Raw genomic sequence first — 10,161 nt, forward strand, 5'->3', positions numbered from 1 at the left:
CTGCCTGCAGTGCAAATTAGCCACCATCTTTGTTGGCCATTAATTTGCATATTTTGCTGATTAGCCAATGGGAGGCATAGCGAAGGTACGGTCATTTACCATGTTTGTCTATTATTAGATAGGATAAGTGAGTTCCATAATGATAGTGGTCTTTTCTGTTTTGTTTATGGTAGAATAAGTGGAATGTGAAACATTGCCTGGCACAACCTGCTGAATGGGTGAATCAGTGAAGAGAATGTGCATGGAATGGGGACACGAGATGCAAAGTTTTTCTCTGCTTGCAGCAGTGAAGTGATTGCCCTGTAAGATGCTAGTTTGCCTCTACCCTGCAGTTAACATTTCTTCTCTCTTCTCTTTTTTAAGAAAGTTCGTGATTACTATTCCTGTTTTTGATAGCTATTTCCACCACCATTGCCATCGTGTTTTGCTATTCCTTCCATTTATTTCAAGTTGAGCAAAAGTGTTCTTGCCGAAGCCACAGAAATAGAAAGTAGAACTGAAAATATCTAATATTGTTTTATGCTAATGAAGTGGGAAAGAGACAAAGATAAAGCAATTAAAGTCTAGAGTGATGATTCTCAAGTTTCCATATCTAAGTGTTCCACAGGGAGCTTGTTAAAAATGCCTATTCCTGTAGTCCATCTCCAAGTGTTTGATTCCGTAGATCTGGGTTGAGGTTCAGGAAATTGAAATTGTGACAAGGTCCCATGGAATGGTATGCTATGGTGGGATTTGATAGGAGATGAGAGTGGAAATCCTCTCAGAGATTAAATTTGCATTATTTTTATTTTTTGCAGAGAGAAAAGTTGCCTCTGCGTCATGGTTAAGTTGGGAGCTTGAACACCTGCTGGGTTCACAGAGCATTGTCTCCTTATAGATGGCAGGTAGAGGGCATCTCACAATCAATCATGTCAAGGGAGAAGCCCTGCCTATCCTGGGAGAAAAGAGTTTCAAGACTTGGAGTGAAGTGTGTGGCTCACCTGGTAAGTTAGGGGAAGTGAGGCTTTAGAACTCTGGGGTAGAAGGCACTAGAGCAGTGGTTCTCAACCTTCCTAATGCTGCGACCCTTTAATACAGTTCCTCATGTTGTGGTGACCCCCAATTTCATTGCTACAAATTGAACATAATTAAAGCATAGTGATTAATCACAAAAACAATATGTAATTATATATGTGTTTTCTGTGAAAGGGGTTGCGACCCACAAGTTGAGAACCACTGCACTAGAGAGTCTTTGGATCCAGGGCTCTGGGAGCTGGCTCACACTATTGAGTATCTGGGAGATCAACAGAAAGGTGAACACTGGAGGAGTAACACTTTGAGCTTCAGTCATGTAGGGTGAGAGGGCTTCATTTCTGAGTGCGACTCTGGATATATGCCTTTGTTTCAAGTGCCAGTGTGCTCTGTCTCAGCATCCACACAGACCTTCAGGAACTGCTTTAAGGTGTGGTAGGATCTCACCTAAACAAGATGTGCTGGTATTATAGGTTACTGGAATGCAAAAGTAGGAAATAAAGCAGACTCAGATGTCTTCGGAAAATTTGGACTAAGGGTTAGAAATGAAGCAGGAGATTCACTCATGAATTTCTGTGAAGCCAACAACTTGTCCATCACAAACACATGCTTCAAACAACCAAACAGATGACTGCACACATGGACATCACCAAATGGCCAATATAGAAATCAAATAGACTGTGTAACTGGAAGCAGGAGATGGAGAAGCTTAGTTCTCTCTGTCAAAACAAGATCAGGAGCAGATTGTGGTACTGACCATGAACTGTTAGTATCAGACATCAGAATAAAGCTGAAGAACAGCCCTAAAGGAATCATGGCACCAAAATCCTATATAATAAAACCCTAACATGCAAATCGACCAAATGGCGAACGACCGGCAGAACTACCGCGGAACTACTGGTTGCTATGACGTACACTGACCACTAGGGAGCAGACGCTCAATGCAGGAGATGCCCCTGGTTGGGGGCAGCTCCTGCGTTAAGCATCTGCCCCCCCAGAGGGAGGCGACCGGTGGTGGCGGGGGGCGGAGGGTGGGACTGGTGAGTGGGCACTGCCAGGCCACCAGCCAAGGCAGGTGCCAGCAGGCCCCCCCCCGATCGCCCCATCCACAGGTCACCCCACAGATGTCCCTGATTGCTGGCCAGGTCTAGGGACCCTACCCTATATATTGGGAACAGTCTCTTAGATTTAAAAATTAAAACCTATCAAGGCTACTCTAACACTGAAAAAACAGGATGATGCAGGGTTGACATGCATGGACTTTGGCTTGCACATTTTGTGGTCAGTCCTGATTCTGACACTTATAACTGTATGACAAAGCCAATTACTCAACTTTTCTCTGCTTCAGTTTTTCCACCCTTAAGATGCCTCAGAAGGATCATGTTATGTACTACTTTTTATAATTAGGGCAAAAAATTGTTGCTGCCCATACAACAGCAAGATGCCTTTCGCTTGTATGAAAAGTATGGTCACTGGTTCATGCAGCATCCCAGATTGTGAGAGGGATGTCCAACTGCCTGTTTAGGCCCAACATTCCCCGAGGGGTCCTGGATTGGGAGAGGATGCAGGCTGGGCTGAGTAACCCCTCCCCCCCATGCACGAATTTCGTGCACTGGGCCTCTAGTATAATATAAATGTTGGATTTAAAGTTCACATAAAAACAGATTTGCACCGTTAAATTTAGTTGACCAAGAACCAGAAGAACTGTGGACTGGAACTGGAAATATTAGGGAAGAATGCGAAAAGAAAATACCAGAAGTAAAAAGGAAAGACAAATTGAGTGGATGACAGAAGAAACACTAAAAATTGTTAGAGCCAGACCAGAGGCAAAAGCAAATGGTGACAAAAGCAAGGTTAGAATCCTGAACTCACTTTTTCAACAACTGTCACATAGAAATAAAGAGAATTATTACAATGCCAATATAAGGAGATAGAAAAGAACAATAACAAAGGAAAAACAGTTGCTTCCAGAAAATTCAAGAAATAAAAGAGAAGTTCAAGCCAACAAGGAAGCACATTATCTGACCAGGGGAAAACGAAGGGAAGGTAGAAGCAGTATACTGAAAATACATATAAGAAGAGACAAAAGAATGACAGGCACCTTTGAAGAAGATTCCTATGAGGATGACTGTAATTCTAGAAAGTAAAGTGAAAGCTGTCTTGAAAGTGTGGGGAAGAAATAAATCACCAGTGGTAGATGGGATACCAGTGTAATTATTTCAACCCACTGACACTGAATCTGTTAAAGTCCTAACAAGACTATGCCAACAAATATGGAAAGCAAAACAATGTTCTGCAGATTGGAAACATTCAGTTATACAACCCAGCCTTTAAGAAGGGAGATGCTGAGGAGTGCAATATCTATAGGACCATTGCCCTAATTTCCCACATGAGTGAAGTGATAGTCAAGGTGATGTAACAAAGTCTACCTTATGTGGAGCAAGAAATGGCAGATGTTCAAAATAGAAAAGATGTTTAGTAAAGAAAGAGGCAGTCTAGATCTAATTGCAAGCATTCACTGGATACTGTAGTGCTCCAAAGAATTTCAGAAGAGGGTTAGTCTGTGTTTTCTATACCACAGTAAAGCCTAAGTTTCAAAATCATATTGTTAAAAGTTTATACATTAATTTTTAGGGAGATTTGGAATCTTTGTAATATTTACTCTTTAATTCAAGAACATGTTTATTATGTTTGTTCATTTGTTCAAGGCTTATCTATGACTCCTAATAAAGTTTTGTAGTTTTCTTTGTTTAGGTCCTGGAGATTTCATGTTTGTTTCATATTTTATTGTATTTGTTGGATCTTTTTCTGTCTTTTTTTCTCATTGGTCCTTGCAAGAATATATGAAAGCTATTGGATTTTGTATATTTGTATTAAATAATTTACTTTATGAATTCCAATAATATTTTCAGTTAATTCTTATATTATCCGGGTAGAATACCAAATTCTTTTAACATAGTGATCATTTTGAGTGTTGTTTTTTTCTGTAGTGAAGACTTTCCAGCTTTGTTGCATTGGCTGGAACTTCTGAAATTTTTATTGTTTTAATTTTTAAATTTACCTTTATTGTTGAAAGTATTACAGATGTATTTATTTTAAAATATGCTTTTCATAAAATTTATATTTTTATAAAAGGTCCATAATTTATAATTTACAATAGAGAAATGAGTGTAAATATTTTCTATTTATATGCTGTACCCACAAAAATTGACATTTTGATTGCTGGTTTAAACATTTTATGCTTGTTTGTCGTAAGCTCAGGTCAGAGGTTGTATGTTGGTCCAAGTGTTTATCTGTAAACACTCATTATAGGAAAATGCAATATGCACAGTAAAAATGTCTCAAGCACAGATTAATGAAGAAATCCATTTATTTTAAAGCTCAAGAGATGGGGGAAACTGGGATTTTTCTTTCTTTCTTGACAGACACATTCATTCTGTCTGACATTCCCCCTGTTCCTGCTGTGTCTCCAGGCTAACTGTACAGTATGTACAGACTCCAACCTTGAATGGGAGAACACCGATTTTATCAGCTTTGATGTAATATGAGCTCACGAATGAAGAAGATAAGGGACGTTTTTGTGGTGCTGGGAGACCGTTATCTGCTTATTTTAACCACATGTACCTATTTTCAGATATTTTTCCTTGATGGATATTTAGTTTCCCCTTATAATTTTTCCTTCACTTCCTTTTCATTTGTTTTGTCTGTGGAGTTTAGATAAATCTGTCAAGGTGGTGGCTGATTTTATGTTGGATGTTCTCTCTGATGTATGCTTGCTTTTGTGATCACTCTGATAGCTATTATTGCTATCATATAATTTTAGTACTAGGTCTTGTTTGCTCTATAAAACTAATTATTTTTATGCCAATTCTGCCTCAGAAGTTGGATTACAACCTGCATACTACACATGCAAGGAGTTGCAGGCTTACCCTTGGAAATAAATACTTTCTATATAGGGCAGAAATGGTTGTGGTGCACAGAAAGCATGAGTTTTAATGGTGTGCAACTGTTTATAAAAAACAGCAAAGTTTTCCTCACTCTGTCTTATCCTAATATCTGGCTGATAGTTTCAAACATTCTCATAATGAAAGCATCATCTCTTTTGCTTCAGGGTGATAATTTACGTAAAAATCAATTCTTGTGCCATCATATGACTGATAAATGTAGTCCAGCAGATCAGTTCTGTTAAAATAACTTTTATTAACCATTCCAGGTGTTATTAAAAGAGGTACTGTACTATGTCCTAGAAATATCTCCATATCAAGCTCTTGAGAAACTCTAGAATGGTGATTTCAAATACTGGGAACTAACAATTCTCAGATATAATATAGTAACCTATAATAATAAAAGCATAATATGCAAATTGACCGAACGACCAAACAGCAGAATGACCTTCCAGACGACCACGCTATGACATGCATTGGTGCCAGGCCAGCCAAAGTGGGTGCGATGTGATTGGTCGGGGGCCCTGCCATCGCCCCACGATCGCCCTGCAGAGGGAGGCCTAGGCCACACCCTATGGGGCAATCGATTGGGGGGGCTCCACGATCGATTGCCCCAAAAAGGGAGGCCCAGGCACCAGCCAGTGGGGCGATCAATGGGGGGTGTGTAGCTCTATGATAACTCTAAAGAGGGAGGCCCATGCCACCCTCTGCATGGTGATCGATTGCAGAGCCCTGGCTGGGTGGGTGGGGCCTTCCTCTGCGAGCCATTGATTGTGGAGCCCTGTGATCAGTCGCCCCACAGAGGGAGGCCCAGGCCATCTGGTCGGTGACCACAGAGGGAGGCCCAGGCCATCTGGTCGGTGACCACAGAGGGAGGCCCAGGCCACCCCGCTGGTGGCTCTGCAGCAGGTGGCGGGGCTGCCCTCTGTGGGGTGATCGATCTGGGGACCCTGCGATGGATAGCCCCACAGAGGGAGGCCCAGGCCACCAGCCAGCGATGCTGTAGCAGGTGTGTGGGGCCAGCCAGCGATCGCACCGCAGAGGGAGGCCCAGGCCAGCCAAGCGATCGCATACCACACCTGTTGCCCGCAAAGGGAGGTGACCGTTGGCGGGGTTAGGGGACAGCGCTGCACAGATGGCAAGCAGTGGTAGCGGAGGGGGCAGGGCCAGCTGTCGGCAGCCAGGGGAAGGAAGCCCCAATAGACCCTGATTGCCAGTCAGGCCTAGGGACCTTACCTGAGGGTCTGGGATTGCGAGAGGGCACAGGCTGGGCTGAGGGACCCTCCCACCCCCCATGCACGAATTTCATGTACCGGGCCTCTAGTTCTATATAAGAGAGAAAGGACTGTAAATGATATTATAAGGTTTAATATAAAAAGTAGGTGCTCAGTAAATATTAACAGTAGGTCCTCTGGTTACGTTGGAGATACATTCCTACGGTGCAATGTAATGCAATTTTCGCTGTAAGTCAGAACCCACTTACATAAGCACCTGTGTCACTCACATGGAGCACATACACAGCCGTAATGAAGTGAAGCAGTAAAAAAAAATTTAAAAGAAAGATAACAATTCCTGACCTTTACTTGTGGTAAATAAATAATAAAAAACATGGAGCACATATGTACATACGTCGAAATGATGGGACTATTTTTTTTATAAATAAATGGGAGATGGCTATGTAACCACGAAATGACGTATGTCGAGTCTGACGTAACCTGAGGACTATCTATATTGTAATATTAGCTGTCTTTGTCTTTAGATTTGATGAGCTGCTTTTTATTAAAGAGAGAAATGATTATATTAATATTATAGTTAATGCTTTAAAATAGCTACATTTATTGATTTCTTACTCTCTTTCCAATACTTTACATAAAATCTTTGTACTTTTTTCTATTATATCAGTTAATGCATACTATAATAATTCTGGAAATTTCATGAAAGTATAATGGACACAAATCACCAATAACTCCATTCCTGAAAGATAGTCATGATAATTATTTTGGCATAGATCTTTCTTTTTAAAATATTTTTATTGATTTCAGAGAGGAAGGGAGAGGGAGAGAGAGATAGAAACATCAATGATGAGAGAGAATCATTGATTGGCTGCCTCCTGCACGCCCTGCACCGGGGATTGAGCCTGAAGCCTGGGTATGTGCCCTGACTGGGAATCAAACTGCGACCTCCTGGTTCATAGGTCGACACTCAACCACTGAGCCACGCCAGCTGGATAGCATAGCTCTTTTAGTTAGTTTTCCTATGCATATTCTACACATAGTATCTTGTCAATTTAGATGAAATTAGCAATATATACGGTATTCTATTGTTTTTAACTGAAGCAATTCATCATTTATTCATTAATTTACTTAATATTTATTGAAAATCCTCATCAGTTTAAATATTCTTCCATACTTTTTAGTGGCTATTCTCTAGAAGCATGGTGATCTGTTCAAACAGTCAAACATTGTTGGTCTTCTTTGGTGATTACCCTTTGGACCACTATAAACTATGCTGGGAAATTTTCTGAAATTGGAATTGCTCTGCTAAGGTGCGCACATATTTCAAAGATAGTGTACTTTTTGACAAAAAGCTCTTCAGGAAAGTTATATCAAGTTACATTACATGAAACAGTATATGAAAATGTCCATCTCCCAGTACTCTAATCAACATTATCAATAAAAAATAATTGCCATTAGTCTTAATTCAGATTTCTTTTTTTGCTTAAAAATAGGGTTGATCATATTTTCTCATGTTTAATGAGTTTAAATTTTTATTTTGGTAATTTATTTGACCATATTTTTAACCTATTTTTTATTGTCATTCTTCATATTACTGTGTGAACTATCCTGATATATTAAGGATAATAGCTCTGTAGCTCTCATACATATGGGCTTAATTTTTAAAGTTTATTTGCTTTTGGCTTTTGATTTTTATGTGTACAAGTTAATTTTTGCAAGTAAAATCTATTTGACCTCTTTGTTATGTTTTCTGCCTTTGTGTTTATGCTTAAAATGTCTTCCTTATCAGGAGAGCAGAATAATAGTAACTGACATTTTCTTCTAGTACTTTTTAATTTCATTGTTGCATATGTTACTCATTAATATATTGTAAATTGATTTTGGTGTATGCAGTGAACTATTTTCTGAGTCCACAGTATGACTGAAGAATACATTTCTATTGATTTCACATAAGCATGCCAGCAGGGTTAAGTACAGACCTCTTGAGTTCAGATTTTTCACCCAAAATTCTGTAGACGTTGCTCCATTGTGTCTTGTTCTTGTTCTTTAATGAAGATAACTTGGTTTTCCTTTTTATTTTTTTTATTTTTACATGAAGTTTATTCTTTCCTTATTGAGTATTCATAAGTTACATGAATTATTATTCTTAAAATTGAAAATTTACCAAAATATGACCAGATGTTGGCCTATTTTTATTTTTTTGCTTTAACTATGATGAGTTCTTTTTAATATATAGATTAATATGTATTTTCTAAGTTTCTGAAAGTTTCCTTGTATTATAAATTTTTGTACTGTTTTGATTCCATTTGTAATTCCAATCTATAATAATAAAAGCATAATATGCTAATTAGACTGGACATCCTTCCAGATGTCCTTCTGGACAACCTTCCAGACGAAGCCGGGGCTGCGAGGGAAGCCCAGGTCCTGGGTGCCTGCCGGCAGCCAGAGGGAAGCCTGGGTTCCGGGTGCCAGAGGGAAGCTGGTGCTGGCAGCCGGGGGAAGGAAGGCCTACTCTTGTACAAATTTCATGCATCGGGCCTCTAGTTATATATAATGGTAAATCATTTCCTAAATACTATTTTCTGTTATGCCATTTATCTCTTATTCTCTCTGTATTATAAGTAAACTTTCTAAAGCTTTTCTCCAATAATATTTTCTGCTGTGCTGATTCTAATCTTAGTGCTTTTAAGACCTTCAGGTTAAATTCAATGGCCATGGTTTTGTGTCTTTAAAATCTTTATCTTATCAAGCTCCTCTGCCTCTCAGCAAGATAGTCTGTTAGTTTAGACTGTTTTATTATCAGTTCATTTTTGTTCTCCTGTGTTTTTGCAGTCATTTACATGTTTTAAAATTGAGGACATAAAGAGGACACATACTTCTGTTTCCTGGGAAGTGCTCATCTTTTTTATATTACCAAAATTTTTATTTGATTCCCCTTTTTTCCTTATTCTTAAAAAGGAGAGATCTATATCTAGGACCAACATATACTCCAAGTGGTCAGTAATAATATAACATATACTAGAGGCCCGGTGCACAAAATTTGTGCAGGAGGGGGTGGTTCCTCAGCCCGGCCTGTACCCTCTCCAATCTGGGACATCCCTCTCACAATCCGGGACTGCTGGCTTCCTAACCGCTTGCCTGCCCGCCTGCCTGATTGCCCCTACCACTTCTGCCTGCCTACCTGATCACCCCTAACCCCTCTGCCTGATTGCCCCTACCTTGCCCCCCTGCCGGCCTGATAACTCCTAACTGCCTCTGCCTTGGCCCTCAGGCTGGCATCCCTCTGCAGGAGGTGACCTGGCAGATCAGGGAAAGGCACCATCCCAATTACCCTGCTGCTGCTGCCACTGCCGGCCTGAGCCTCAGCCCTTCGCAGCCGCCCACGGCTGCCTGATCCGGGCCCTCGCAGCCGCTGCGGCTTTGTCTGGAAGGACATCAGGAAGATGTCCACTCTAATTAGCATATTACCCTTTTATTAGTATAGATTTGGGGACCATTACAACCACGCAGAACTTAAAGAAAACACATGGCCCTGGCCGGTTTGGCTTAATGGAGAGAGCATTGGTCTGTGGACTGAAGGGTCCCAGGTTTGATTCTGGTCAGGGGCACATGCCTGGGTTGTGGGCTCGATCCCCAGTAGGGGGCCTGCGGGAGGCAGGTGATCAGTGATTCTTATCATTGATGTTTCTTTCTCTCTCTCCCTCTCCCTTTCTCTCTGAAATCAATAAAAAATATTTTTAAAAAAAGAAAACACATGATCTTCACTTTGGGCTTTGTCATTTTACAATATCCTTTGTGCAGTATTTTAACTTCCCTCAACTTTCATTTACCCACCCTTAAAATGCAATCTATTTTGGGGAAAATGATCAGGAAAGTGATTCTAGTGGATAGAAGTTCTTTTTTTTTGGAGGGGATGGGTCATGAACATATTTAAAAATTGAGCATGGTGATGGTTGTACCACTCTGAATTT

The sequence above is a fragment of the Myotis brandtii genome, unplaced genomic scaffold (genome assembly GCF_000412655.1).
Source record: "Myotis brandtii unplaced genomic scaffold, ASM41265v1 scaffold176, whole genome shotgun sequence".
In the NCBI taxonomy this organism is placed as follows: Eukaryota; Metazoa; Chordata; class Mammalia; order Chiroptera; family Vespertilionidae; genus Myotis; species Myotis brandtii.